Below are 8,807 nucleotides of genomic sequence, written 5' to 3' on the forward strand. Positions count from 1 at the left end.
ATGAAATCAAATTGATCCCATATCTTTCGATGTTTAAATGAAAGAGCGCTACACCTCAAACTATGTATCTACCTCGAAAGATAAGTACATAACTTGATAGTGATGCTCAATCAAATAAACTAAGAAATGTATGACATCTGTTTGGTCTACAAAACCATTTTATTTATGAGTTAACAAGCTCCCCAATTTAATATGGAAAATTAAATTGGGTTTATATTAAGCAGGGATCTTGAAAGTTTCCTATAAAGGCAAGCCCTTATAGTTAATTATGTCTTACATAACCGAAGTTACCTAAGAAGACTCTCAATAAAAAATAGGGGATATTGTCTTCACAGAGGTCAAATGAAAAGAACTTTCCAAAGATATCAAGCAAGGAGGTGTAAAAGATGAATGGTTCAAATTTGGAACATTTATTTCTGGAATCTAAAGGAAGAAGAACAAGGGGATGTGTTGACCTCATTTTTGGTTGAGGTCTAGCTTTTTACTCTTTAGTAGCCTACTGTCTAGCCATAGGACATCTTGTTGACTATTCCTAGACGAATAGAAAAGGAACCCTCACCATTAGAAATTCTAGACTCTTCTCTTCTCAACTTGAAGTTCCACATGTTGGTCCTGAACTCTAGCACTTAGTAGGGGGTCAGTATTGAGGATCTCAAAGAGAGTCTCGATAGGATGTTCAAGCCTTAGGACTAACCCTTAGCGGTCTGGTATTTGGATTAGTCTAGCTTTCTCACACCTTCTCACATACCCCAAACCTTAAGACCCCTTTAATTTAGTCTCTTGATTTCTTTTGGAAAGCTCATATGAATGAACATGTACCCCTAGTCTTTGGTTAAGAGGGTTAGAACCAGCATATTGAGCATCCAAAATGAATCCCTATATAGCTTCTATTGGATTGACATGGCTTCAGGGCTTACTTGCCCATTCTAGCCTAAAATTATCAAATTACCAAAATACCCCTACAACCCTAATTTTTGCCAAAAAACCCAAAATTACCCAAATTTACCCAAAAATCATCTCAAACCACTCACCACTAACTAAATTGACCCAAATTCACCTAAATCACCAAATTCACAAAATACCCTCCTAATTGCCAAAAATTACCAAAATTCCCCTCATAACCCAAAAATTCCAAAATCATCCAAAATATTTCCAATGTAAGTTTTAACCATCACATTGACCCAATTTGACCAATTTCACCCAATTTGACCAAAATCCTCAGTTTGCACTTAAAGGCCAAAATTTCCTGAATTTACCCTCAACCTTGGCCCAATTGACCCCAATCTTGCCCAATTTCAAATTCAAACCAAAATTTAGTATCACTAATCATAATCTAAACAAAATTCAAGCTCAATTTGACCCAATTGAAAGCTTAATTATAGCCAAATCAAAAGGCCCTATTTTTGACCATATGACTAAATCCACCAAATTGACCTTCAAAAATCACTTGAAATCACTTCCTAACTCTTCATGACATCTTCCTATACAAAATTAAATATTAAATATTCTTATAATTTAGCCTAAATTTATCGCTAATTTTAAAAAGCCCAATTCCACCACATCTAATTTCAAAAGCCCAAATCCAAAGCTCACATGATAATTTCTTTTCTCTTCATCATCCAATTAATCAAAATCCTTCCCTAAGTTTTAAATTCATGATAAAATCATTCCATATTATGCCTCATGACAAACACCACCAATCCCATAAAATTTAAAACCCTTTCTCATGCAAATGGGCCAAGCCAAAGGGAAGCCATGAAGCCACTACCAAGCCATAGGTGAGCCATGAGAGCCTTGACACCTCATCAAGCTATTAATGGAAATAATCCAATCCACTTTCAAATATCCTTAAGATCCTTTTAACCCACTTCATGAAAAACCCAAACCTCATGCTTATGCCAAATCACTTGGATAAAGACCTCACCGTGAGTATTAAGCTGAATCATCTGATTTCCCTCAGCATCCAAACCATCCTTGGTGAGTGAACCCAGCCCCAAACCATGACTTGATCTAATTTGACCCAAAATAACCCTTCACCAATTCCTCTTTAATCCAAGACCTTTACACATGGCCAACCTCAATTGACTTCACCAAACCCAAGCCCCGACCTCCCTTAGTCAGATGTTGTCGTGAGCTTGGCCGGTTGGCCACTTGGTCGTCGGAAAATCCAAATCCAAAAGCTTGCCTTTGGCTAAAATAAAAAATTAAACCCATCGAAGCTACCTTATCCCAATTGGATTTTTGCACATTTTTGGCCTCGACATAAGCAACTAGAGCCACCCAATGGCTGGCCCAATTATAGCCTTCAAGCCCCTTTACTTAAACTCACCATCCACGGAAGAAAAGCTTGAAATTACTTAAGGAGACTCTGTTAAATTTATCTCATAACTTATTCAAGACCCACAATGTTCAATCCAACCAACCTCAAGCCCTCAAACCCACTACCTGAGCTTAATTTTAGAGCTCAAAATTAAGCCCAAAATAGTACATCCCTCTAGACTCCACAAAATCCAAATTAATTGCACCCACACCATCGATTGAGTGAGAGAAGAAGATCCCCCCATAGAAGCCCCATCATAGGACCACCTTAGGGTGGAATTTGATCAAACCCCTAAATTGGCCTTCATCGATTTCATATTTAGGCATTTCACCACAGGTTAAGGCTTAATATATGTGCTCTTTGGACTCAAGGCAAGCTTTTGCAAGCCCCTAATTGAGGCCACACCTCTTGGACAAAGGTATTGAAACCAAACCCTAAACTGAGCTTCATTTGATTCTTTATGCTCATAGAATTGACTTAAGGCTTGATGGCTTGATTAACTATATGACTATATGAATATGTTCTCCTAGTCAAGACGAGTTGATAGGAACAAACCTCACTTTATTTGGTTAAGTATCGAGAGAGATATTAAGGTTTGAATGTGGACGGTTCTCAGGCTAAGGATTTGAGTTCGATGCCCCGTAGTCGTTGGATCACGCATTTATTGATACACAGAAAATATATGCATTTTTAGACCCATATTTTATACTTATTTTTGGTGATATTGCACTTTATGGAAGGTATTTTGATGTTTTTTTGCGGGTTGTTGATTTTTAGGGCTTAAAGATAAAAGGAAGCAAAAAGGATGAAATTTGGAGTCAAAATGATGTTTTTAAGGAAATACTTAGCGCCGACAGCGCCAAGATCATTTTTTGCTCCACAACGTTCCACCAAGCCACATTTTCATAATCCATCTTCATTCCACCACCATATTTGAGTCAATTAGTAATTTTGCTTTCATAGTTTATAGTTTTTTTTTATGGTGAGATTTAGTGTGAAACTTTTTATAAGAGTGTTGGAGAAGGAGAAAAGCGAGAGAGTTCTTCTTCCTACATTTCTAAGGAAAGGCTACAAAAGATTTGCTTTGAGAAAGAGTTCCAGATAAGTTTGTTTGTTTATTTAGTGTTGTATAAACTTTCTTTTATATATGAATTTTGGGTTTTGTCGTAGCTTTCTCATGAAGTTTGAGTAGTTCCCTCTATCTTTCCCTCTACTCTGAGATATGGTGAAATGAAGAGGTAATTAAAATATAAAATAAATTGTGATGATTTTTTAGCTACAAACTTAATTTACTTTTCAATATGACCAATTGTTTTGTTAAAATATGTTCTGAAACATATGATCCGGGAAATGGAGTATGAGTTATACAACAGAGTGAGAGTCAAAATTGGTTTCATGAAGGAGAAATTCGTTCAAGAAACTAAGTGCAAATAAATAGGAAAATATTCTTTGTTAGGTGTAGAGTTGGAGAATCTTTAGCGTGACAGATTAAAATCCCCAATTTGGTCTTAGTGTTTAAAAACTAAAGCGAGACTTAGCCTTCAGGTGAAAAGACGTGGGAGCTCTAGAGTGGGAGTTGGTATCCTCCTAGCCTAACCACAGATTTATGAACTAAACCTAAGATTAATCAATGATTTTCTATTCACGGCATCAGGGTAGAAAATTAAAATTGCTCCTATTTAACACAATACATATTATAAATATCTTATCTCACCTCATTTCACCAGAATTTCATTGTAGTGGGAAAGATGTTTTTTTTACATAAGAAACCTTCACTACATAAACATAGTTAGTAGATTAGTAGTTATTATTCAAAATTTACATTTTCATTTTCCTAATAATTAAGTAATTTAGTTTAGTTAATATCTCAACATTCGAAATTAGTGACAGTGATTTTATTTAATTTTTTGTAAATTTTTGTTAAGATTTATCTATTTATCATTGCTAACTTACACCTTCCCCGTGGGATTGATATTTAAGGCTTAAATAGAAATTCCATTATTACTTGATAACGATACACATATTTGCGTGGAATCCCATTATTAATAGTCTATAATTATATATATTTTACACAACTTACTTTTCATACACAACTTACTTTTCATATAAGTATCAAGTTTTTGGCGATGTAGTGGTGTCAACTTCAAAAATACTTACATATAAAAATTGGGATCATTTTTTGAACGATTGGCTCTGATTGTACCGGACGAGAAAATCGAGCGGTAAAGTGGAAACACATGGCAGCTGACTCAGGCGGCTGCGTCGAATGGGAGCGTACCACGCGAAAAGTTTAGAGACGCTGAGGATTGCCTGGCGTTGCATCAATTAAGTTGGAAAATATAATTTTTTTTATTTTTTTAAATAGCCAGAACCTTAACAGTGCATATCTTTGTGTAGAAAAATCACTAAAAACAATTAAAATATTCTCTTGCTTAGTGAACAGAAGAGAACAATGTGAAAATAGTTTCATGTCTATTTGATGCATGTATTATTTTTAATTAATTAATATGTGTTTTTTATTTCAATTCTCCATTTTCCTATACATTTCATTCTACCACCATATTTAAGTCAATTAGTAATTTTTCTTTCATAGTTTAGAGTTTTTGTGGTGAGATTTAGAGTGAAACTTTCTGTAAGAGTGTTGGAGAAGGAGAAAAGTGAGAGAGTTATTTTTGGTGCATTTCTAAGGAAAGGCTACAAAAGATTTGCTTTGAGATAGAGTTCCAGATAAGTTTGTTTGTTTATTTAGTGTTGTATGAACTTTCTTTTATATATGAAATTTGTGTTTTGTCATATCTTTCTCATGCAGCCTGAGTAGTTCCCTCTATCTTTCCAGCTACTCTGAGATATGGTGAAATGAATAGATAAAATGAATGATAAAATGAATGAAAATGAATGAGCCATAATTAAAATATAAAATAAGTTGTGATGATTTTTCAACTCCGAACTTAATTTACTTTTCAATATGGCCAATTGTTTTGTTATAATATGTTATGAAACATATGATCATGGAAATAGAGTATGAGTTCTACAACAGAGTGAGGGTCAAGTTTAATTTCATGAAGGAGAAATTTGTTCAAGAAATTAAGTGCAAATAAATAGAGAAATATTCTTTGTTGGGTGTAGAATTGGAGAATCTTTGGAGTGACAGACTAAAATCCCAAATTTGGTTTTAGTGTTTAAAAATTAAAGCGAGAGTTAGCCATTAGGTGAAGGGAAGTGGGAGCTCTAGAGTGGAAACTGATATCCTCTAGCCTAGCTACCTTAGCCACATATTTAGGAACTAAACCTAAGATTAACCAATGATTTTTTATGCACTGTATTTGGGTAGAAAATTAAAATTGCTCCTATTTGGCACAATACATATTATAAACATTTTATCTCATCTCATTTCATCAGAATTTCATTGTAGAGGGAAGGATGTTTTTCTTACATAAGAAATCTCCATTACATAAACATAATTAGTAGATTAGTAGTTATTATTCAAAATTTGCATTTTCGTTAAAATTTGTAAACATAATTAGTAGATTAGTAGTTATTATTCAAAATTTGCATTATTTAGTTTGGTTAATTTAAGTAATTTAGTTTGGTTAATATCTCAACATTCAAAATTATTGACAGTGATTTCGTTTAATTTTCTATAAATTTCTTATTAAAATTTATCATTTCTAACTTACACCATCCCTGTGGGATCGATATTTGGGGCTTAAATAGAAAGTTCATTATTACTTGATAATGATACACATACTTTTGTAGAATCCTATTATTAATTGTCTATAATTATATATATTTTACACAACTTACTTTTCATATAAGAATCAAGTTTTTGGTGCTGGAGTGGTTTCAATTTCATAAATCCTTACATATAAAAATTGAGATCATTTATCGAACGAAGGGCTCTAATTGTGCCTGACGAGAAGATCGAGCGGTATAGTGGAAATGCATGGCAGCTGACTCAAGCGGCTACGTCGAATGGGAGCGTACCGTGTGGAAAGTTTGGAGACGCTGAGGATTGTGTGGCACTACGTCAATTAAGTAAGAAAATAGAATTTCTTTTTATTTGTTTAAATAACCAAAACTTTAACAGTGCATATCTTTGTGTAGAAAAATCACTAAAAAAAATAAAAATAGTCTCTTGCTCAGTGAACAGAAGAGAACAATGTGAAAATAGTTTCAAGTTTATTTGATGCATGTATCATTTTGAATTAATTAATAAGTGTTTTTTATTTAAATTTTCCATTTTCCTAGACATTTCACCATGGCATGGGAGCATGGGGCTTTTGATGTATCTGTTGTTAGGTATCTCCCTGGATTTTTCCAAGGTCAGAGGCATCTCTAACTAGAGATAACTAATTTTCAAGTTAACGGTCCCAGTTTTGATATAAAAATTATAATAATTAAAATGCTTATCTGAAAAATAGAAAATTTATTTTGGTAGGTTCACTGTGCTCAGAGGACTTTATGAAAAAAATAAACTTGGTTCAACTCATTAAAAATAATCTTAATGTTCACCAACCCTACAAAATGAAAAAAATTAATTTGGAGTAATTATAAAAATAAATGACATAAAAATCATTCTCCACTATAATTTAATGTTAGAAGAGCTCCCCATAAAAATTTCAAGACAATTGGAGTTAATTTGATTATTGAAATGGATTAATCAAGTGAAACTACATTTTTTGCATTAAAATAATTATAATAATTAAAAAAACTACTTTAAAAATTACCAAATTGGTTTTGGGAGCTCTTTATGACCAGAGGAACCTAAGAAAAATAAAATTGAAATTAAAATACATACCTCATTTTTAGCTATTTTTGGGCATTTAAATAACTAAAAATTAATTAAAAATCATAAAAATTGCAAAACTGTAAAAACACACTAAAATATCAATTTTGGCTTCTTGATCACATGGAGTCAATTAAAATGACTTTCCTAATTTTCTAAGTCAAAATATGAATTTTAAAGGCTTAAAAATGAATTTTCTTTAATTTTTTACTAAAATAATTTCAATAATTTAAATATCAATCACAAAAAAATGAAATTTATTTCTTTTGGTTCCCTGGACTAAGTGAGATTTAATAAAATTATAAAACTTAATTTTCTATTTAAATTATATTTATATAGAATTAATGCTCAAAATAAATAAATAATTATAATAATTACGTTAAACCACTAAAAATCATGAAATTTGGACCAAGTTGTCCTCTAACCTAGGTAAACTTCCAATAAATTTTCTTAAAGAGAGAAGTTTTGTTTTGGTTCAGTTTTTAAATTTTCATTGAAAATCATTATTTTTGCATTAAAAATTAATATAAAATTAATAAAATTAAAAAAATGACATTTTCTCCTCTCATGTTTTTATTGTCCCATGAGTGGAACAATAAAAAATTTTCAAGTCATTTGATTCTAATTTAATGAATTATAAGGTATTAAGGCCTAAGGGAAAAAGGGTCATTTTGGAATTTAAAGCTTAATTAATATTTACGCTTAATCAAAGGGCTAAATGGGAAACAAATAATCTTAATTGATATGTTTTGATGACTGGAATATGAAAAGGATAAATGGTGGTAACCAACCTCACTTGGTTCTTGTAAAGGATAAATTTGTAATTTTCTTAAAATTGATGAAATCTCGAAGATTATTTAAATAAAAAAGATATTAAGGTGAGCGGTTTGATTTTTGGAAGATCATAACACACTTATTTTAAGCCTCAATTAATGGTTTTGAAATGATTTATGATTAATGATAAGGATAAAAGGTAAAAACATTTAAATCTTTTTCTAAAATTACAAATTTGATAATTAATTTTTAATGGCTTTGTAGTGAACTACGCTTAATCAAAATTTTGTTTAATGAGATTTAGAAAATAATCTATAACTAATTTAAAACCTGTTTAAAACACTACAAGCCCATCTTTAAAATCAAATTTCTAAGTTGCTTAATTAGACCAAATAATCCAAAAAGAGTTGTGCGTATTCATGATTCTGATGCAATATATATATATATATATATATATATATTGACAGCGACTTTATATATGCTTAAAAATATAAATATTTAGTATTGCTGCTAAAAGATTTAATTCCTCAGCAACTGTACCAAAACTTAATAACAGTTATAGATTCGATAAATATGGACGTATAAAATATTCAATAATTGTAAAGTCACACTTATGAACGCAAATATACGTATCGCTCAAGTAGTATAGGGCTCTAATGGAGTCCAAGATATCGATCCTACAGGGAGTAATATTAGAACTATAAAGTAAGATATTAGAAAAAACAAAACTAAATTGCAGCAATGGAATTTAATTTGCTTATGTGTCATTAATAGGCAATTGAAATAAATGTGTAATTTTAATAACTCTTAAAACTCTTAAATAACTAATGAGGTTCTTAATGTGATATTCAATATATAAGAAAGCATTCTTCTCCTTGTCAAGAAATTATAGTGATTGGATAAAGTGAATCAGTTAAATTATAGTGA

Source organism: Phalaenopsis equestris, unplaced genomic scaffold, assembly GCF_001263595.1.
Source record: "Phalaenopsis equestris unplaced genomic scaffold, ASM126359v1 Scaffold001351, whole genome shotgun sequence".
Classification (NCBI taxonomy): Eukaryota; Viridiplantae; Streptophyta; class Magnoliopsida; order Asparagales; family Orchidaceae; genus Phalaenopsis; species Phalaenopsis equestris.